The following is a 22,445-nucleotide window of genomic DNA, read 5'->3' on the forward strand; positions in this document are numbered from 1 at the left end:
CTTTAGATCTTGAAATGAGATGTTCCGTTTATGTTTTATTTTAACAATTTGAATGCAGGACAAACTTTAGAAGATGAAACATGACCGCCACAGGTCACACAAGAGGGATCCTTGAGTACTGTCTGCACAGTTGCCACCACATCGTGACGAGCAGCCTGGTCATCACATGTTCTAGATCCATGGCCATAATGCTGATACTTGTAGCATCTCAGTAGATTAGGGATGTACATATCCACTTGATGCTACAATAACCTGCTCTAAATGAATCTGGAATTTTTGGGAAGGCCAAAAGTAAACAAGTAAGTATTGGTCTTAGTGACCTCACTATTTCTCTTCGAAGAAAAGCGCTTGACAGAAATAACATTTCTGGCTTCTTGGTTCTTCTAAAATGTCATCTTTTGTCATATCAGCAAGACTCTGTCTCGCACTATTCCTTTACTTCCATTTTAAGTTACCCCACCATATCAGTGGCTCAGCTTTAAGCAAAGGGCGCCTTTTTGCCTCCTCTATTATTTCAGTGATTTTTTGATGGAATGTGCAATTTTTTAAGAAACTGATTGTTAAAAATCCATACTCCACGACCTCTTTCTATTGTTGAAAAGTCGAACCTTGATGCAACTATACCGTGATCACTAACAGAGGAATATCTAATGTTACAGTTGATAACACATGGAATAAGGTCTCTTGAAACAATTATCAGATCAATCTTTGATTGTTCATAGTTCCTTAGGTTGTTTTTGTGAAGAAAGGTGTTTAAAACGTTGCTACTTTGGATGTTAAACGTTGTGTTATTGTTATCTAGTATTTCATTAAAATCTCCAGCGCAAATTAAATGCTCATGATTAACCAAATTCTTTATATTATTAAGAAATAGTATTCTCTCTCTAGGGTCATTTGGGGCATACACATTTAACCAAATCACTCTTTTATCTTCAAGCGATAAAGACGCCTTTAGTAATCTTCCATCATTATCCTTTTGAAGCATGACAACCTTTTGTTTAAAATCAGGAGAGATCAAAAGAGCAACTCCTTTTCTAACATAATCAGCATTAGAGTATAAAATTGTTCCTGACCATAAATATTTATAATTTTGAATGTAATCATCAGATCAAAAGGTCTCCTGCAAAAAGGCAATATCGACGTGTGAGTTCACTAGTAGAGAGAATACATTTTGCATTTTAGTGACATAATGGTGTCCATTCACATTCCATGACCATGTTGTGACCATTGCAAATATAAGTATGACATGTATGTAAAAACACATTATTAGTTTATATACCATTCTCTGACACGCCTGATATTTCTCGCCGATCATTAACCTTTTCTTCTTTCTTCTTCTTTTGTTCATCTTTTTTATTTTCTCTCAATGTATTTTAAGTACAATGTCTGTGAGTTTGGGTTGTAGTTTATTTCTTCTTTCTCTCTTCTTCGGGGGCCGGTCGGGTAGCCTGGTGGTTAAAGCGTTCGCTAGTCACGCCGAAGACCCAGGTTCGATTCCCGACATGGGTACAATGTGTGAAGCCTATTTCTGGTGTCCCTGCCGTGATATTGCTGGAATATTGCTAAAAGCAGCGCAAAACCATACTCACTCACTCTCTTTTTTCTTCGAAGATTTGTTCCATTTAGCAGGTGTTACATTTCCATGTCCATCTTAAGGAAAGGTTGCCCCGTTGTGTTATCCCCAATCGCTGTGTCATCTCCAACACGATTATCGGCAAAAGGTATGTTTGAGGCTACCTCAAGGTTTCCCTTTCTTCTTCTTCTTTTTCCTCTATTGCTCCATCTTTATTTTCCTTTCCGTGTTCGGGTTTCTCAACAGATTCATCATCGTTATCCAAAGGATCTTCATCCCATGACCTTTCCGGGGCTAGTTCCTATTCTAGCTTCGACATACTGGACGGATAATTCTCACCCTCGTCAAGGAAACAGCTGCAGGTACCAATAGGTAGAGAGCATAGTCCACAAATACGTTTTGGTTTTCTTTCAAAGTCACATTGTTTGGCAATGTGCCCTTTGCACTTGAAGCATTTTGTGTCTGGGCATTCTTTAACAACATGTTTTCTTGCATTTGCCACATAACCTTTCTTGGTTGTTGTGAATCACACGAAAGTATCTATATCCGTCTAAAGTGTTGAATCACTTGAAGTATGACAAAGATGTGCATTCGGGAGTAAAAAGCGACACGCACATACCTTCTACCATGAAAAATGTTCGTGCATTTCAGGGTTATGTGTTTGATGTCACTTTTCAAAGTGATGCCCCTTTTGATGAGCATATTTCCTATTTCTGTATCGTCAATATAAGGTGGTAGGTGTAGGAATGAACCTACAACACTTTCACTATGGAGTAACCTGAAGCTGATGGGTTTATCTGCAATTTGTAAATCATAGGTTTCTGCAAGAATCCTTGCTTCGTTACTGTCCGGGACTGTGACGTCATAACACTCTGTTCCTTTCAGAACGCACGCCCATACATCTGACACATATTCCAATAGCGCATAGTACGCTAGCACTAATAATGATCACAGGAGTACATGTAATAGTTAAACATTATATCTAGTTTTCAAATGGGTGCTTAAAGACTAAGCTTTCTCGATCAACCTGTAGAAATGAGACTGGAAGAACATAACGTTCAATAAATTTATACGGTTGTTTGTCACGTTGATATTTTACCCATAATGACTTGAAATGCCGACGAATATAACCTTAGAAAGACATCAGAGAACAAATCTCTGAAAATATCAACAGTATTATTCAAATTCATCAGAAAAAATAAACATATGGAAAATGTCTTCAACAGCATGCTTACACACAATACATTCATTTGAATCTACTCTCCCATATTTGTATATTTCATACATACTTTTATATCAAGATTAATTTGTTCTGCAGATTTATCAGTTAGAAACACCCATTTCCACGTTTTTCCCAATCCACATTGATTGCAAATTTATCCCAGTGAGCTACAGATGTTGGCTTTAGAAAAAGGCTTTTCAGAAATAAACTATAACTAAACTTTACAGAGAGATCTTTAGACGAAATTACCCCGTCATTTGTGGCAATATGTATTTCATGTTTATCTTCTTTATTAACAATATGGCTGAGATACTGCCGATGTGACGTTAAATATTAACTCACTCACTCACTCTTTATTAACATCCCGGGTATTGTTGATTATACTATTGCGCCACTCCTTAGGTCAAGATGATATAATAACGTTGTAGGCATGATCTCCGCTTGCTCACTTGCTCTTGCTGCACGTGACAGCATCCCAGGCTGACAACACTTCAGCATAAAACGGGTGTATCTGGGTCAGCGATACCCGAATGTAAACAATGCTGAAAATACTACTTTTTAGACCAATGTTTAGATACCTGGAAAAGAACAACCAACATGTATTTTTCCATAATGAGTGAAACTGTGGATTGAATATTTTTTGGATGATTATTGTTCTGAAGGCGTAAATTTTGAACTTGAAGCTTGGGAGGGCTAATTTACCTTGATAAAGGTGACCGATACAAGATGATTGTTTTACAAGCGGATTTTTATTATTCCAGACAAAGTTAGAAATCTAAATTCTGTATCTCTGATTGCCCAGTCTGGTACTGGTTGCACATGTACAGTGTATCACCATTTAGATAGAATAAATGAGTTTACAACATTTGATTTACCTTGGAATGTTAAATTTCTTTGTGACCACAATCCAAACAATCATTTCATTTTGGCAATTTAATTTTGCCAGTTGACCTTGTCACAAAGGGGCCAAGGAAAATCCCAAGTATTTTAACACCATCGTTTTTTACTGCAACATGAATGTTAAATGAAACATGATTCAAGCGGCTTGCACCTATACAGAAAACGTTTGACTTGGAAAGATTAACTTTAGGCTCCAGTAGCTGAACAAAAATCATTCACTGCATTAAAAGTATTGTAAACAGTTTGGACATCAAATACTGTGACAGTAGTATCATCAGCATGTTGATATAAGAGTGATGTACAATCGTCAGATATTTTTATGCCATGAATATGCACATTATTCTTAATAAGCAAATTAAGAGGTTCACTGATGATGACGTACAGTAAACTGCTAAGTGGATCTCCTTGTCTTACAGACTGTCTTAAGGAGAAATATGGTGTAAAATGAACATTAACTTTGATACTACTTTTCAGGTGAGGGTATACAATCTTTATCCATGAAATACAATGTATACAATTATCACTTAAGTTCAATTTTTCAAGTGTTTTAAACAAAAATGAATGTGAAACTCTATCAAAAGCCTTCTCCTGGTCAATAGTGACAATATAAGCATGATCTTCATTCCCATCTGCAAAATCAATAACATCTCTCATGGAGTGAATATTAACGACGGAATACAACGGAAATAAGTTTTGAATCAACATTCAAAAGATAGAGATAGGCCTGTAATTACGAATATCTCTTTTGTTCCCTTTCTGCTTAAAGAAAAGCATATTACGCCCTTTGTCATGGTTGCGGGCATATGTTTCTTCCTGAAATATTCAATTCACAATGTTGACAAAAATAGGTTCCAGCACATCCCAAAATGTGACATAAAACTCAGCCGTAAGCCCATCATTACGGCGCTTCATTCCCTTTAAGGCTGTTGTTATTTCTTCACCAGTGATACCCAAATCAAGTTTGATTCTTTCTTCATCTGATATTCAATCAGTTACTAAACCTAGAATTTCATCCTGCTTATCTGCGTCAGTTTCTACTGCTGAATATAGGTGAAAATAAAACGTGTATGCATGATCCAATACGTCTTATATGGACTGAACTAGCCCATTGTCTTTTTCAAGTTCCTTTATACAGTTAGCTTCTTCTTTACTTTTTTCCAGGTTTAGAAAAAACGAAGTATTTTCATATTCAATACGTAACGACTTTTTAAGTTTAAAGTATTCACTTTTGTATCTCTTAGCTTTTTTGCATGAATAATAGATAGCGCACCTTTTGAATTTGACATTTAAACAACCCCACCATACCAATGGTTTTGATAGGTAGGTTTGGCACACAACATTGTCATTAATAATATACTGAACCAAATTAAAAACTTCACAATCCTAAAATTTTAACATTTTGACCAGTTATCATTGTGGGCCCTTATTGTGTATTTAAACAGTAATGACCACGTATTGTCTTCAGGTAACACCCTTTTTTGGGCAGGTGAATCGATCAAAATTATGTGCACAGCACTATTGTGGCAAAAGTGTTTTTTCACGTGCAACTGGTCACGTGGCCATAATACCGCACGTGTTCTCAGCCCTACTTGTTAACAGTCATTAACTAAAAAAAAAAACACAAGCAAACAAAAGTCTTTACGGCCATTTGTCATGCCACGCCTTTTCAAATGTGCAACGTGAACGTGCCACGTGCCATCGATTTGTGACGGCTACATCAACCAGAAATGAACTGTTTAGGGGTAGACTGAGTGCGCAAACTGTTAGAAACCGTCTGAGAACTGCTCACCTTCAAGCACGACGGCCATACTGCGGGCCGATTTTGACTCAATTACATAGACGTCGACGTCAATTGTGGGCACAGCGACACTTCGGTGGACTCAGAGGAATTGGAATCAAGTCGTCTTCAGTGATGAATCCCGATTTAATCTTCGATTTGCTGATGGTAGGGCGAGGGTGTGGAGGCGCCGTCATGAACGTTATGCCCAGTGTTGTGTACAGGAAGTTGACAGATTTCGAGGCGGAAGTGTCATGGTGTGGGGTGCTTTCTGTGTCAATGCACGTTCCAGGCTTCTTGTCATCCGTGGCAACCTCAAAGCTGCTGCTTACCGCGACCAGGTACTGGCACCAGAACTTCTGCCTTTTATGGCAGCACATGGACCCGGTTTGATCTTCCAACACGACAATGCCAGACCCCACACAGCAATTGTGACAAGGAATTTCCTTCAGAATGCGCGAGTCAACGTCATGGACTGGCCGTCAAGGTCTCCCGACCTCAATCCCATCGAACACGTTTTGGATGCTCTTGGCAGAAGTCTGCGCACTCTCCAGAACCAACCACAGAATTTGCAAGATCTTGGCACCATTTTGCAGCAACAATGGCGTCGTCTCCCCAATCATGTGTTCACAAGCATCACAAGGTCCATGCGGAGGCGTTGTGTGGCAGTTGTCAACGCACATGGTGGCCATACACGCTACTGATTTAAACTGTTGATGTTATTACCGAATACCGTAGGTGCTTGGAACAAATTATGGTTACCACCGTTAATTAAAATCCTTCTTTGGACATTAATGATTAAAAATTACCTTCTCTGATACATTTGTCCGTTGTATATCATATATGGGATTACTTTTAAAAATGTTAAGTTTTTAATTTGACTCAGTATATTTTGAACTGCGTTTATGAATTCTGCATCTTCTAATAGTTTATTGTTAAGAATCCATAAACCTGGTCCCTTCTCAACTTTACTGAAATTGATATGAAGACAGTTGATGTTATGGTCACTTATACTTGAATATTTTATGTAGCTATTTATAACAAAAGAAATGAGTGATCTCGATAAGATAATTAAATCTAAACGTGACTGCTTGATGACACAATCAACAATTTGTTGTCTTGTATATTCCCGTTTGTTGGGATTCCTGTATCTCCATATATCATACATATTTTTGGTATTCAATAACGTTTGTAAACGATTACTACTTTTCATACTAAATGTTTTCATATTAACACCTCTGTTATAATGCACATCTAAAATTGCATTATAATCCCCTCCAGCAATTACATTATCATTGCAAAAATTAAAAAAATCCAATATTTCTGAGGCCATTTACATTCCATGATGAAAGAATCATGACAAAGAGTGATGTTGTAAGTAGAGATGGATATTTCATGTTAACTGTCTGAATTAGTTCCAGAGTGTCTTTTTCTTCTATTATTTTTATTTGAATTTGTCTCGGAGTTCTTTTTTTCCTTTTACTAGTGACCGTTTGGTATGCATCACTTATGGATGGCGGTTGACTGGTCTCAGCAGTTGCTTTGTTCGACATCTGAGGTTTGTCAGTGCTTGGATCGTCGTTTTCTTGCATTTTAGACACATCGTCATTATCTTTGGTCATCACGTTCCAAACTGTGATGTGGTTGCCGACCCTTGCAGGTGTTTGAACAGGCTCACGGCTGTCAGTATCTGTGTTGTCATCATCACTCAGCTCTGTATCATCCAGAGCAGGATCTGAGGGCTCAATGAAGCAGTAACATCTGTCAGAATGAAGGCCACATATCGTGCATCTCTTAGATGTATCACTAAGTGAGGCATGATCTTCAGGGGCGTTATGGATTTCTGAGGTGGTGCGCCTTGGCGGGGATACTGACCACTATACTACCGAGGATTGGCTGAAAGGCACAGACAAAAATAGTAAGCTGTAGAGAGCAAGGCATGCAGCTAGCTCTCATCCAAGTTAAGACATGCACACGCTTATAATCATTTCTATTGGGTGTGAATTTATCTATGAGCGACACAGAGCTGCCACTGTTTCATCCTAACTGTTAACATTTCCATAATCCCACCAGAAATGGAGAGTAAACCATTACCAAGAAAACCATTTTAAAAGCAGGCATTGGTGTCATTGACGAACAACAATCTGAAGAAAGGGGCAGATGGATAGTTCTTGAAAAATCTAAGCTTAAAAAGATGTTCTCCCCGGCGGGGAATTGAACCCGGGTCTCCCGCGTGACAGGCGGGTATACTGACCACTATACTACCGAGGATTGGCTGAAAGGCACAGACAAAAATAGTAAGCTGTAGAGAGCAAGGCATGCAGCTAGCTCTCATCCAAGTTAAGACATGCACACGCTTATAATCATTTCTATTGGGTGTGAATTTATCTATGAGCGACACAGAGCTGCCACTGTTTCATCCTAACTGTTAACATTTCCATAATCCCACCAGAAATGGAGAGTAAACCATTACCAAGAAAACCATTTTAAAAGCAGGCATTGGTGTCATTGACGAACAACAATCTGAAGAAAGGGGCAGATGGATAGTTCTTGAAAAATCTAAGCTTTAAAAGATGTTCTCCCCGGCGGGGAATTGAACCCGGGTCTCCCGCGTGACAGGCGGGGATACTGACCACTATACTACCGTTGATTGGCTGAAAGGCACAGACAAAAATAGTAAGCTGTAGAGAGCAAGGCATGCAGCTAGCTCTCATCCAAGTTAAGACATGCACACGCTTATAATCATTTCTATTGGGTGTGAATTTATCTATGAGCGACACAGAGCTGCCACTGTTTCATCCTAACTGTTAACATTTCCATGATCCCACCAGAAATGGAGAGTAAACCATTACCAAGAAAACCATTATAAAAGCAGGCATTGGTGTCATTGACGAACAACAATCTGAAGAAAGGGGCAGATGGATAGTTCTTGAAAAATCTAAGCTTAAAAAGATGTTCTCCCCGGCCGGGAATTGAACCCGGGTCTCCCGCGTGACAGGCGGGGATACTGACCACTATACTACCGATGATTGGCTGAAAGGCACAGACAAAAATAGTAAGCTGTAGAGAGCAAGGCATGCAGCTAGCTCTCATCCAAGTTAAGACATGCACACGCTTATAATCATTTCTATTGGGTGTGAATTTATCTATGAGCGACACAGAGCTGCCACTGTTTCATCCTAACTGTTAACATTTCCATAATCCCACCAGAAATGGAGAGTAAACCATTACCAAGAAAACCATTATAAAAGCAGGCATTGGTGTCATTGACGAACAACAATCTGAAGAAAGGGGCAGATGGATAGTTCTTGAAAAATCTAAGCTTAAAAAGATGTTCTCCCCGGCCGGGAATTGAACCCGGGTCTCCCGCGTGACAGGCGGGGATACTGACCACTATACTACCGAGGATTGGCAGAAAGGCACAGACAAAAATAGTAAGCTGTAGAGAGCAAGGCATGCAGCTAGCTCTCATCCAAGTTAAGACATGCATACTCTTATAATCATTTCTATTGGGTGTGAATTTATCTATGTGCGACACAGAGCTGCCACTGTTTCATCCTAACTGTTAACATTTCCATGATCCCACCAGAAATGGAGAGTAAACCATTACCAAGAAAACCATTATAAAAGCAGGCATTGGTGTCATTGACGAACAACAATCTGAAGAAAGGGGCAGATGGATAGTTCTTGAAAAATCTAAGCTTAAAAAGATGTTCTCCCCGGCAGGGAATTGAACCCGGGTCTACCGCGTGACAGGCGGGGATACTGACCACTATACTACCGAGGATTGGCTGAAAGGCACAGACAAAAATAGTAAGCTGTAGAGAGCAAGGCATGCAGCTAGCTCTCATCCAAGTTAAGACATGCACACGCTTATAATCATTTCTATTGGGTGTGAATTTATCTATGAGCGACACAGAGCTGCCACTGTTTCATCCTAACTGTTAACATTTCCATAATCCCACCAGAAATGGAGAGTAAACCATTACCAAGAAAACCATTTTAAAAGCAGGCATTGGTGTCATTGACGAACAACAATCTGAAGAAAGGGGCAGATGGATAGTTCTTGAAAAATCTAAGCTTAAAAAGATGTTCTCCCCGGCGGGGAATTGAACCCGGGTCTCCCGCGTGACAGGCGGGGATACTGACCACTATACTACCGTTGATTGGCTGAAAGGCACAGACAAAAATAGTAAGCTGTAGAGAGCAAGGCATGCAGCTAGCTCTCATCCAAGTTAAGACATGCACACGCTTATAATCATTTCTATTGGGTGTGAATTTATCTATGAGCGACACAGAGCTGCCACTGTTTCATCCTAACTGTTAACATTTCCATGATCCCACCAGAAATGGAGAGTAAACCATTACCAAGAAAACCATTATAAAAGCAGGCATTGGTGTCATTGACGAACAACAATCTGAAGAAAGGGGCAGATGGATAGTTCTTGAAAAATCTAAGCTTAAAAAGATGTTCTCCCCGGCCGGGAATTGAACCCGGGTCTCCCGCGTGACAGGCGGGGATACTGACCACTATACTACCGAGGATTGGCTGAAAGGCACAGACAAAAATAGTAAGCTGTAGAGAGCAAGGCATGCAGCTAGCTCTCATCCAAGTTAAGACATGCACACGCTTATAATCATTTCTATTGGGTGTGAATTTATCTATGAGCGACACAGAGCTGCCACTGTTTCATCCTAACTGTTAACATTTCCATGATCCCACCAGAAATGGAGAGTAAACCATTACCAAGAAAACCATTATAAAAGCAGGCATTGGTGTCATTGACGAACAACAATCTGAAGAAAGGGGCAGATGGATAGTTCTTGAAAAATCTAAGCTTAAAAAGATGTTCTCCCCGGCGGGGAATTGAACCCGGGTCTCCCGCGTGACAGGCGGGTATACTGACCACTATACTACCGAGGATTGGCTGAAAGGCACAGACAAAAATAGTAAGCTGTAGAGAGCAAGGCATGCAGCTAGCTCTCATCCAAGTTAAGACATGCACACGCTTATAATCATTTCTATTGGGTGTGAATTTATCTATGAGCGACACAGAGCTGCCACTGTTTCATCCTAACTGTTAACATTTCCATAATCCCACCAGAAATGGAGAGTAAACCATTACCAAGAAAACCATTTTAAAAGCAGGCATTGGTGTCATTGACGAACAACAATCTGAAGAAAGGGGCAGATGGATAGTTCTTGAAAAATCTAAGCTTTAAAAGATGTTCTCCCCGGCGGGGAATTGAACCCGGGTCTCCCGCGTGACAGGCGGGGATACTGACCACTATACTACCGTTGATTGGCTGAAAGGCACAGACAAAAATAGTAAGCTGTAGAGAGCAAGGCATGCAGCTAGCTCTCATCCAAGTTAAGACATGCACACGCTTATAATCATTTCTATTGGGTGTGAATTTATCTATGAGCGACACAGAGCTGCCACTGTTTCATCCTAACTGTTAACATTTCCATGATCCCACCAGAAATGGAGAGTAAACCATTACCAAGAAAACCATTATAAAAGCAGGCATTGGTGTCATTGACGAACAACAATCTGAAGAAAGGGGCAGATGGATAGTTCTTGAAAAATCTAAGCTTAAAAAGATGTTCTCCCCGGCCGGGAATTGAACCCGGGTCTCCCGCGTGACAGGCGGGGATACTGACCACTATACTACCGATGATTGGCTGAAAGGCACAGACAAAAATAGTAAGCTGTAGAGAGCAAGGCATGCAGCTAGCTCTCATCCAAGTTAAGACATGCACACGCTTATAATCATTTCTATTGGGTGTGAATTTATCTATGAGCGACACAGAGCTGCCACTGTTTCATCCTAACTGTTAACATTTCCATAATCCCACCAGAAATGGAGAGTAAACCATTACCAAGAAAACCATTATAAAAGCAGGCATTGGTGTCATTGACGAACAACAATCTGAAGAAAGGGGCAGATGGATAGTTCTTGAAAAATCTAAGCTTAAAAAGATGTTCTCCCCGGCCGGGAATTGAACCCGGGTCTCCCGCGTGACAGGCGGGGATACTGACCACTATACTACCGAGGATTGGCAGAAAGGCACAGACAAAAATAGTAAGCTGTAGAGAGCAAGGCATGCAGCTAGCTCTCATCCAAGTTAAGACATGCATACTCTTATAATCATTTCTATTGGGTGTGAATTTATCTATGTGCGACACAGAGCTGCCACTGTTTCATCCTAACTGTTAACATTTCCATGATCCCACCAGAAATGGAGAGTAAACCATTACCAAGAAAACCATTATAAAAGCAGGCATTGGTGTCATTGACGAACAACAATCTGAAGAAAGGGGCAGATGGATAGTTCTTGAAAAATCTAAGCTTAAAAAGATGTTCTCCCCGGCAGGGAATTGAACCCGGGTCTACCGCGTGACAGGCGGGGATACTGACCACTATACTACCGAGGATTGGCTGAAAGGCACAGACAAAAATAGTAAGCTGTAGAGAGCAAGGCATGCAGCTAGCTCTCATCCAAGTTAAGACATGCACACGCTTATAATCATTTCTATTGGGTGTGAATTTATCTATGAGCGACACAGAGCTGCCACTGTTTCATCCTAACTGTTAACATTTCCATAATCCCACCAGAAATGGAGAGTAAACCATTACCAAGAAAACCATTTTAAAAGCAGGCATTGGTGTCATTGACGAACAACAATCTGAAGAAAGGGGCAGATGGATAGTTCTTGAAAAATCTAAGCTTAAAAAGATGTTCTCCCCGGCGGGGAATTGAACCCGGGTCTCCCGCGTGACAGGCGGGGATACTGACCACTATACTACCGTTGATTGGCTGAAAGGCACAGACAAAAATAGTAAGCTGTAGAGAGCAAGGCATGCAGCTAGCTCTCATCCAAGTTAAGACATGCACACGCTTATAATCATTTCTATTGGGTGTGAATTTATCTATGAGCGACACAGAGCTGCCACTGTTTCATCCTAACTGTTAACATTTCCATGATCCCACCAGAAATGGAGAGTAAACCATTACCAAGAAAACCATTATAAAAGCAGGCATTGGTGTCATTGACGAACAACAATCTGAAGAAAGGGGCAGATGGATAGTTCTTGAAAAATCTAAGCTTAAAAAGATGTTCTCCCCGGCCGGGAATTGAACCCGGGTCTCCCGCGTGACAGGCGGGGATACTGACCACTATACTACCGATGATTGGCTGAAAGGCACAGACAAAAATAGTAAGCTGTAGAGAGCAAGGCATGCAGCTAGCTCTCATCCAAGTTAAGACATGCACACGCTTATAATCATTTCTATTGGGTGTGAATTTATCTATGAGCGACACAGAGCTGCCACTGTTTCATCCTAACTGTTAACATTTCCATAATCCCACCAGAAATGGAGAGTAAACCATTACCAAGAAAACCATTATAAAAGCAGGCATTGGTGTCATTGACGAACAACAATCTGAAGAAAGGGGCAGATGGATAGTTCTTGAAAAATCTAAGCTTAAAAAGATGTTCTCCCCGGCCGGGAATTGAACCCGGGTCTCCCGCGTGACAGGCGGGGATACTGACCACTATACTACCGATGATTGGCTGAAAGGCACAGACAAAAATAGTAAGCTGTAGAGAGCAAGGCATGCAGCTAGCTCTCATCCAAGTTAAGACATGCACACGCTTATAATCATTTCTATTGGGTGTGAATTTATCTATGAGCGACACAGAGCTGCCACTGTTTCATCCTAACTGTTAACATTTCCATAATCCCACCAGAAATGGAGAGTAAACCATTACCAAGAAAACCATTATAAAAGCAGGCATTGGTGTCATTGACGAACAACAATCTGAAGAAAGGGGCAGATGGATAGTTCTTGAAAAATCTAAGCTTAAAAAGATGTTCTCCCCGGCCGGGAATTGAACCCGGGTCTCCCGCGTGACAGGCGGGGATACTGACCACTATACTACCGAGGATTGGCAGAAAGGCACAGACAAAAATAGTAAGCTGTAGAGAGCAAGGCATGCAGCTAGCTCTCATCCAAGTTAAGACATGCATACTCTTATAATCATTTCTATTGGGTGTGAATTTATCTATGTGCGACACAGAGCTGCCACTGTTTCATCCTAACTGTTAACATTTCCATGATCCCACCAGAAATGGAGAGTAAACCATTACCAAGAAAACCATTATAAAAGCAGGCATTGGTGTCATTGACGAACAACAATCTGAAGAAAGGGGCAGATGGATAGTTCTTGAAAAATCTAAGCTTAAAAAGATGTTCTCCCCGGCAGGGAATTGAACCCGGGTCTCCCGCGTGACAGGCGGGGATACTGACCACTATACTACCGAGGATTGGCTGAAAGGCACAGACAAAAATAGTAAGCTGTAGAGAGCAAGGCATGCAGCTAGCTCTCATCCAAGTTAAGACATGCACACGCTTATAATCATTTCTATTGGGTGTGAATTTATCTATGAGCGACACAGAGCTGCCACTGTTTCATCCTAACTGTTAACATTTCCATAATCCCACCAGAAATGGAGAGTAAACCATTACCAAGAAAACCATTATAAAAGCAGGCATTGGTGTCATTGACGAACAACTATCTGAAGAAAGGGGCAGATGGATAGTTCTTGAAAAATCTAAGCTTAAAAAGATGTTCTCCCCGCCGGGAATTGAACCCGGGTCTCCCGCGTGACAGGCGGGGATACTGTCCACTATACTAACGAGGATTGGCTGAAAGGCACAGACAAAAATAGTAAGCTGTAGAGAGCAAGGCATGCAGCTAGCTCTCATCCAAGTTAAGACATGCACACGCTTATAATCATTTCTATTGGGTGTGAATTTATCTATGAGCGACACAGAGCTGCCACTGTTTCATCCTAACTGTTAACATTTCCATAATCCCACCAGAAATGGAGAGTAAACCATTACCAAGAAAACCATTATAAAAGTAGGCATTGGTGTCATTGACGAACAACAATCTGAAGAAAGGGGCAGATGGATAGTTCTTGAAAAATCTAAGCTTAAAAAGATGTTCTCCCCGGCCGGGAATTGAACCCGGGTCTCCCGCGTGACAGGCGGGGATACTTTTTTTTTTTTCTTAATAAAATTTATTCACGGGAACTTATTACAGACGCAGACAGTGCTGCCACTGCCACCAAAAAAATGAAAAGGTTATCACAGAAGTAGGGTGGCAGTGGATAACATTCCGATTCTACAGACAGAAAATATGAGAAATAGTTTTTTACATTTGATTATCTAAACACGTCTTTACATATACAAAAAGAGGAATGCAGATTGAACATGCTCTTTACACGTTACATGTTATATGTTTCTATTCTAGAGGAGGTTTGAGAACAATCTCATTTCCATCTAATGTGATAAATGTATTGGTCATTATATATCTTTGAATAAAGATATGTAATTGATTCATTTTTGAATAGTGAAACAACAAAAAGCTGAAATGACGCTTAATCAAAGATTTGAAAAAAGCTTTCATGTGAAATGAGATTGTTTCCTGACTCATAATAACTCTTCTTTTAAATACAGCAATTCGATATATTGACAATACAATGTTCATGAAGGGTTTACATGACAACTTCTTTTCTGGCAGGAATCCAAACAGTAACCAGAGGTATAATTGTCCAAGACTAAACCCTGAATCTTGACAAACATCTGTCAACATGTCAATTAATAGAGATTGCAAGGAAGATAACTCTTGGCAGAAGATAAACAAATGTAAAATGTCCTCTGTTTCATTTTGACACACAGGACAAACATCAGTGTTTGACAATCAAATTTTGCACAGTTTATCATATGTAAAGATAATATTGTGAGCAATTTTAAAATCCAACTGTATAGAGTCTGTTGATTTATCTTTCTGCCACACATTCAGCCAAATATCTTTCCAATTAATGTCCAAAGCAATATTATTCCAAAAAGAAATAGCAACTGGCTTTTGGAAGTGTTTTTGTCTGAATATTTCGTAGCAAAATTTAGCTGTTAAAACTTCAACTGACATGTCCTGTCCATCAATCGTGCAGAAGATGTCTCCCGAGGGAAGGTTTTTGCCAACATCAGACAAAATGATATTTTTCCATTCTGATGGAAGCGCGTATAAAATGATTGCATAGCATTGTTGTATAGTGTTTATGTCCATTTCAGGTAAAGTATCATGTACAATGTCTACAATAATTTGTGAGGACATGAATTTTGGAATAACTTCAAAACAAATATGTTTAATACAAATAATTCCACTTGAAATAAACGATTGAAACATTAGAGTTTTTCCATTGAAAGTAATTAATGGATTTTTGAAAAGTGGTTGATTCATGATATCATCTACATTTTGAAGCAAGGGTCTTTTCCCTCCAGTAATTTCATTCCATGCAGATAATAGTTCAGCATAAAATGGGCTTATGTCTTGTAAATCACCCTTATTATGTTCAAGAGATAAAACATGAATTCCCAAGTTCATTTTCAGAAGCTGTGACATAAAATATAGCATTGTTTGTTTCCAAATACAATTAAGCTGGGAATTAGCAAAAGCCCTCAGCAACTTAAGTCTCAGTGCATATATTTTAAAACACAACTTTGGTATATTCAGACCACCATCTAAACAAATACCAATACAGGTATCTGATGTTATTTTGGCAGTTTTATTGTGCCACAAGAATTTACTAAACATCTGAGTAAATCTATGCTCAACCCATTGTGGGACAGGTAGTACAGTAAACGCATACCATAAGCGGGAACTCATAAGGATATTTATTACAACTGCTCTACCCTGTAGAGTATGTTGTCTACGTAACCATGAATTTAACAATGTTTGAATTTTGTCCATTTTCTTTCTCCAATTCAACGTTTCACACATTGCTTTATCCTTGCCGAAATAAATGCCTAATATTTCAGCACAATCTTTTTTTGATTTTAACCGGGACGTTGATTGAACAGCCACGAAGGTTATTTTTACCCAATAACAAAACTTCTGATTTTTCGATGTTGATTTTTGCTCCCGTTCCTTCACAGTATGAGTTAACTGTGCTAAATGTTTCTTCGACGGAGTTGACATCTGAAACAGTGATTGAAGTGTCATCAGCATGTTGATATATCAAGGAATAAATGTCATTGTTGATACTTATTCCGTGGATTTCAGGATTGTTCTTAACTAGGAGATTAAGTGGCTCTGACACCAAAACGTACAGCATGGAGCTCATTGGATCTCCTTGACGAACACCACGAGTTAAAGTAAAATAAGGCGTCAAATGGCCATTGCATTTAACAGAACTATGCATATCAGTATAGAGAATTTTAATCCATGAAATGAAGGAATCTCCAAAGTTAAATTTTCTGAGAATTTGAAATAAGTATTGATGTGAGACCCTGTCAAAAGCTTTCTCTTGATCTATTTTGATGAGATATGAATCATCATCATCACGATTATTTACAATGTCAATAACATCTCTTAGGGAGTGAAGGTTGTTAGCTATGTCTCTTCCTGGTACACAGCAAGATTGTTCAGGGGAGACAATTGAGGACATGACAGTTCGTAATCTTAATGACAACACTCTGGATATTAGTTTACAATCTACATTTATCAATGAAATAGGCCTGTAACATTTAATGTCTCTCTTGTCACCTTTCTTTTTATAAAATAAACTAATTATACTCTTTTTCATGGTACGTGAAAGACTGTTTTCTTTGTGTACACAATCGACAACTTGTATGAAGAAGGGGCATAAAATGTTCCAAAACTTCAAATAAAACTCAACTGCTAGACCATCTGGTCCTGGTGATTTATTTTTCTGCATACCTTTGAGTGCCACAGTAAGCTCACTCTGAGAAATATGTACTTCGCATGAATTCCTCTCATCTTCGGACAGCTTGTCCTTGATATTATTAACTATGTCCTGTTGTTTTTCTACATTACAGTGTTCAGCAGTGAATAAAGAGGAGTAAAATTGTTGAGCAGTATCCAAGATATCCTCTGTGTTGTTGGCTATTGTACCATCTCCTCTAAATAATTCTTTGATCGAGTTTGCTTGCTGTTTTGTTTTTTCTAGATTTAAAAAGTATGAGGTATTTCTGTCGGAATCGAGAGTCCACTGTGCCTTTGACCTGAGAATAGCTCCTTTGCATTTGTTAATCTCGTATGTCTCCAGCTCATTTTCTATTGATTGTAAAACAGAAGATACATAGCCAGGAATGGAGGATATCTTATGATATTCTTTTCTAAGCTTATTTTGAATTTTAAAATAATCAGCTTTTTCATGATTGCTTTTTTTAGATGCATAGTACCTGGACAACTTTTTGAACTGATATTTCAAGTTAACCCACCATATCAATGGTTCAGTTTTAAGTAAAGGGCACCCTTTTGCCTCTTCTATTATTTCAGTGATCTTTTGATAAAATGCGCAATCGTCAAGAAGCTGATTATTAAAAATCCATACACCAGGACCCCTTTCTATAGGAGAAAAGTCTAACCTTGATACAACAATATTGTGATCACTCACAGAGGAATATCTAATGTAACAGTTGATAATATTTGAAATAAGGTTTCTTGAAACAAATATCAAATCAATCCGAGATTGTTTAATAACTCCTAATACAGACGGTATTCGAGAAAACTCTTTTTTGTCATAGTTCTTGTACCGCCATATATCAATTAGGTTGTTTTTGTGAAGAAAGGTGTTTAACACATTGCTACTTTGGATGTTAAACGTTGTGTTATTGGGACCTTTATCAAGTGAAGGATCAAGAATTTCATTAAAATCTCCAGCGCAAATTAAATGCTCATGATTAACCCATTTCATTAAATTATTTAAAAAATAGTATTCTCTCTCTAGGATCGTTTGGGGCATACACATTTAATAAAATCACTGTTTTATCTTCAAGAGATAGAGACGCCTTTAGTAGTCTTCCATCAATGTCTTTTTCAAGCATGGCCACCTTTTCTTCAAAGTCAGGAGATATCAAAAGAGCAACTCCTTTTCTAGCATTACCACCATTAGAGTATAAAATTGTTCCTGGCCATAAATATTTATATTTTTCAATGAATTCATCAGACCAAAAGGTCTCCTGCAAAAAGGCAATATTGACATGGGAGTTCGTTAGTAGAGAGAATACATTTTGCATTTTTGTGACATCACGGAGTCCATTCACATTCCATGACCATGTTGTGACCATTGCAAATATAAGTATGACATGTATGTACAAACACATTATTAGTTTATACACCATTCTCAGACACGCCAGATATTTCTCGTCGATTATTAACCTTTTCTTCTTTCTTCTTCTTTTGTTCATCTTTTTTACTTTCTCTCAATTTATTTTTTAAGTCATTGTTCTGAAGTACACAGTCTGTGATCTTGGGTTGTAGTTTATTTCTTCTTCCTCTTTTCTCCGAAGATTTGTTCCATTTAGAAGGTGTTATATTTTCATGTCCATCTTGAGGAAACGACTGTCTCATTGTCTTATCCTCACTCTCCATGTAATCTCCAACACTGTTATTTGTACAGGGAATTTCAGGGGCTTCATCAAGTTTTTCCTCTTCATTTTCTTCTCCTTTTTCCTCTATTGGTCCATCTTTGTTCTTTTTCTTTTCTTGAGGTTCAAAGTTCTCAACAGATGAATCATCATTATCATCATCCCATGACCTTTCAGAGGCTAGTTCCTTTCCTAGCTCCGACTCCTCTGACATGCTGTACTGACCGTTGTCTTCCTCGTCTAGGAAACAGCTGCAGCTACCAATAGGTAGAGAGCACAGTTCACAACTACGTTTAAGTGTTCTTTCTGTGTTGCAGTTTTTGGCAATGTGGCCATGTCCGTTGCACTTAAAGCATTTGGTATTTGGGCATTCTTTAACCATATGGTCTCCCGAGTTGCATTTAAAACACAATCGTTCTTGATTATTATGAATCACACGAAAGTATCGATATCCATCTAATGTGTTGAAACCCATGGAGTATGGCAAGGATTTACACTCGGGGGGGGGGGGGGGGGGGGGGGGGAAGCGACGCGCACATACCTTGTACCATCAAAAATGTTGGTGCCTTTCAGGGTCCTGCGTTTAATATCCCTTTTCAAAGTGATACCCCTTTTGATCAGCATGTTTACAATTTCCTCATCACCAATGTAGGGTGGAAGGTGTAGGAATGATACTACGACGCTTTCACAATGAAGTAACCTGAAGTTAATCGGTGTACCTCCTATTTTCAAGTCATCAGTTTCTGCAAGAATCCTTGCCTCGTTACTGTCTGGGACAGTGACATCATAGCATTCTGTTCCTTTTAGGACGCACGCCCATACATCGGACACATATTCCAATAGCGCACAAGATAATATACTAGCACTAATCACTTTGTTGTTACCAACATTCACTTCAATCGTGCAATCTTTCAGATATTTTCTTTTCTGTTTGGTGTCCGCCATTTTGAACCCAGTGAGCAAGGGAGATTCAAAGACAACCAAAGTCAATAGCATGCACAAACGTGCATGCAAATGTTTAAGGTCTTCACACAACTACATATCAAAGTCTTTCCTACCTTGTAAGCGTAAATCTGGTATTCTACGGAACTTGTGAACGATTTAATCTGAGAATCTGTGTTGCCCGATCGTCAGCACGTCCACACACCTCCGAAGAAAGGGAGGTAACCACAGGCGGGGATACTGACCACTATACTACCGAGGATTGGCTGAAAGGCACAGACAAAAATAGTAAGCTGTAGAGAGCAAGGCATGCAGCTAGCTCTCATCCAAGTTAAGATGGGTGTGAATTTATCTATGAGCGACACAGAGCTGCCACTGTTTCATCCTAACTGTTAACATTTCCATAATCCCACCAGAAATGGAGAGTAAACCATTACCAAGAAAACCATTATAAAAGCAGGCATTGGTGTCATTGACGAACAACAATCTGAAGAAAGGGGCAGATGGATAGTTCTTGAAAAATCTAAGCTTAAAAAGATGTTCTCCCCGGCCGGGAATTGAACCCGGGTCTCCCGCGTGACAGGCGGGGATACTGACCACTATACTACCGAGGATTGGCTGAAAGGCACAGACAAAAATAGTAAGCTGTAGAGAGCAAGGCATGCAGCTAGCTCTCATCCAAGTTAAGACATGCACACGCTTATAATCATTTCTATTGGGTGTGAATTTATCTATGAGCGACACAGAGCTGCCACTGTTTCATCCTAACTGTTAACATTTCCATAATCCCACCAGAAATGGAGAGTAAACCATTACCAAGAAAACCATTATAAAAGCAGGCATTGGTGTCATTGACGAACAACAATCTGAAGAAAGGGGCAGATGGATAGTTCTTGAAAAATCTAAGCTTAAAAAGATGTTCTCCCCGGCCGGGAATTGAACCCGGGTCTCCCGCGTGACAGGCGGGGATACTGACCACTATACTACCGAGGATTGGCTGAAAGGCACAGACAAAAATAGTAAGCTGTAGAGAGCAAGGCATGCAGCTAGCTCTCATCCAAGTTAAGACATGCACACGCTTATAATCATTTCTATTGGGTGTGAATTTATCTATGAGCGACACAGAGCTGCCACTGTTTCATCCTAACTGTTAACATTTCCATAATCCCACCAGAAATGGAGAGTAAACCATTACCAAGAAAACCATTATAAAAGCAGGCATTGGTGTCATTGACGAACAACAATCTGAAGAAAGGGGCAGATGGATAGTTCTTGAAAAATCTAAGCTTAAAAAAGATGTTCTCCCCGGCCGGGAATTGAACCCGGGTCTCCCGCGTGACAGGCGGGGATACTGACCACTATACTACCGAGGATTGGCTGAAAGGCACAGACAAAAATAGTAAGCTGTAGAGAGCAAGGCATGCAGCTAGCTCTCATCCAAGTTAAGACATGCACACGCTTATAATCATTTCTATTGGGTGTGAATTTATCTATGAGCGACACAGAGCTGCCACTGTTTCATCCTAACTGTTAACATTTCCATAATCCCACCAGAAATGGAGAGTAAACCATTACCAAGAAAACCATTATAAAAGCAGGCATTGGTGTCATTGACGAACAACAATCTGAAGAAAGGGGCAGATGGATAGTTCTTGAAAAATCTAAGCTTAAAAAGATGTTCTCCCCGGCCGGGAATTGAACCCGGGTCTCCCGCGTGACAGGCGGGGATACTGACCACTATACTACCGAGGATTGGCTGAAAGGCACAGACAAAAATAGTAAGCTGTAGAGAGCAAGGCATGCAGCTAGCTCTCATCCAAGTTAAGACATGCACACGCTTATAATCATTTCTATTGGGTGTGAATTTATCTATGAGCGACACAGAGCTGCCACTGTTTCATCCTAACTGTTAACATTTCCATAATCCCACCAGAAATGGAGAGTAAACCATTACCAAGAAAACCATTATAAAAGCAGGCATTGGTGTCATTGACGAACAACAATCTGAAGAAAGGGGCAGATGGATAGTTCTTGAAAAATCTAAGCTTAAAAAGATGTTCTCCCCGGCCGGGAATTGAACCCGGGTCTCCCGCGTGACAGGCGGGGATACTGACCACTATACTACCGAGGATTGGCTGAAAGGCACAGACAAAAATAGTAAGCTGTAGAGAGCAAGGCATGCAGCTAGCTCTCATCCAAGTTAAGACATGCACACGCTTATAATCATTTCTATTGGGTGTGAATTTATCTATGAGCGACACAGAGCTGCCACTGTTTCATCCTAACTGTTAACATTTCCATAATCCCACCAGAAATGGAGAGTAAACCATTACCAAGAAAACCATTATAAAAGCAGGCATTGGTGTCATTGACGAACAACAATCTGAAGAAAGGGGCAGATGGATAGTTCTTGAAAAATCTAAGCTTAAAAAGATGTTCTCCCCGGCCGGGAATTGAACCCGGGTCTCCCGCGTGACAGGCGGGGATACTGACCACTATACTACCGAGGATTGGCTGAAAGGCACAGACAAAAATAGTAAGCTGTAGAGAGCAAGGCATGCA

The 22,445-nt window shown here is 39.8% G+C and overlaps 10 non-coding genes across 10 annotated transcripts; all 10 read right to left on the bottom strand.

The window, feature by feature from the left end:
• Positions 1 to 8,808: 8,808 nt before the first annotated feature.
• Positions 8,809 to 8,880, bottom strand: Trnad-guc. Its single transcript has one exon. It is a non-coding gene; the product is annotated as a tRNA-Asp (tRNA).
• Positions 8,881 to 9,945: 1,065 nt separating this feature from the next.
• Trnad-guc lies at positions 9,946 to 10,017 on the bottom strand. The gene has a single exon. It is a non-coding gene; the product is annotated as a tRNA-Asp (tRNA).
• A 1,444-nt stretch (positions 10,018 to 11,461) lies between these two features.
• On the bottom strand, positions 11,462 to 11,533 carry Trnad-guc. The gene has a single exon. It is a non-coding gene; the product is annotated as a tRNA-Asp (tRNA).
• A 1,823-nt stretch (positions 11,534 to 13,356) lies between these two features.
• Trnad-guc lies at positions 13,357 to 13,428 on the bottom strand. The gene has a single exon. It is a non-coding gene; the product is annotated as a tRNA-Asp (tRNA).
• Positions 13,429 to 20,425: 6,997 nt separating this feature from the next.
• Trnad-guc lies at positions 20,426 to 20,497 on the bottom strand. The gene has a single exon. It is a non-coding gene; the product is annotated as a tRNA-Asp (tRNA).
• A 307-nt stretch (positions 20,498 to 20,804) lies between these two features.
• Positions 20,805 to 20,876, bottom strand: Trnad-guc. The gene has a single exon. It is a non-coding gene; the product is annotated as a tRNA-Asp (tRNA).
• Positions 20,877 to 21,184: 308 nt separating this feature from the next.
• Trnad-guc lies at positions 21,185 to 21,256 on the bottom strand. Its single transcript has one exon. It is a non-coding gene; the product is annotated as a tRNA-Asp (tRNA).
• Positions 21,257 to 21,563: 307 nt separating this feature from the next.
• Positions 21,564 to 21,635, bottom strand: Trnad-guc. Its single transcript has one exon. It is a non-coding gene; the product is annotated as a tRNA-Asp (tRNA).
• A 307-nt stretch (positions 21,636 to 21,942) lies between these two features.
• Trnad-guc lies at positions 21,943 to 22,014 on the bottom strand. Its single transcript has one exon. It is a non-coding gene; the product is annotated as a tRNA-Asp (tRNA).
• Positions 22,015 to 22,321: 307 nt separating this feature from the next.
• Trnad-guc lies at positions 22,322 to 22,393 on the bottom strand. Its single transcript has one exon. It is a non-coding gene; the product is annotated as a tRNA-Asp (tRNA).
• Between the last annotated feature and the right edge of the window lie 52 nt (positions 22,394 to 22,445).

The sequence above is a fragment of the Haliotis rufescens genome, unplaced genomic scaffold (assembly GCF_023055435.1).
Source record: "Haliotis rufescens isolate VD_foot unplaced genomic scaffold, xgHalRufe1.0.p SCAF_22, whole genome shotgun sequence".
Taxonomy (NCBI): domain Eukaryota; kingdom Metazoa; phylum Mollusca; class Gastropoda; order Lepetellida; family Haliotidae; genus Haliotis; species Haliotis rufescens.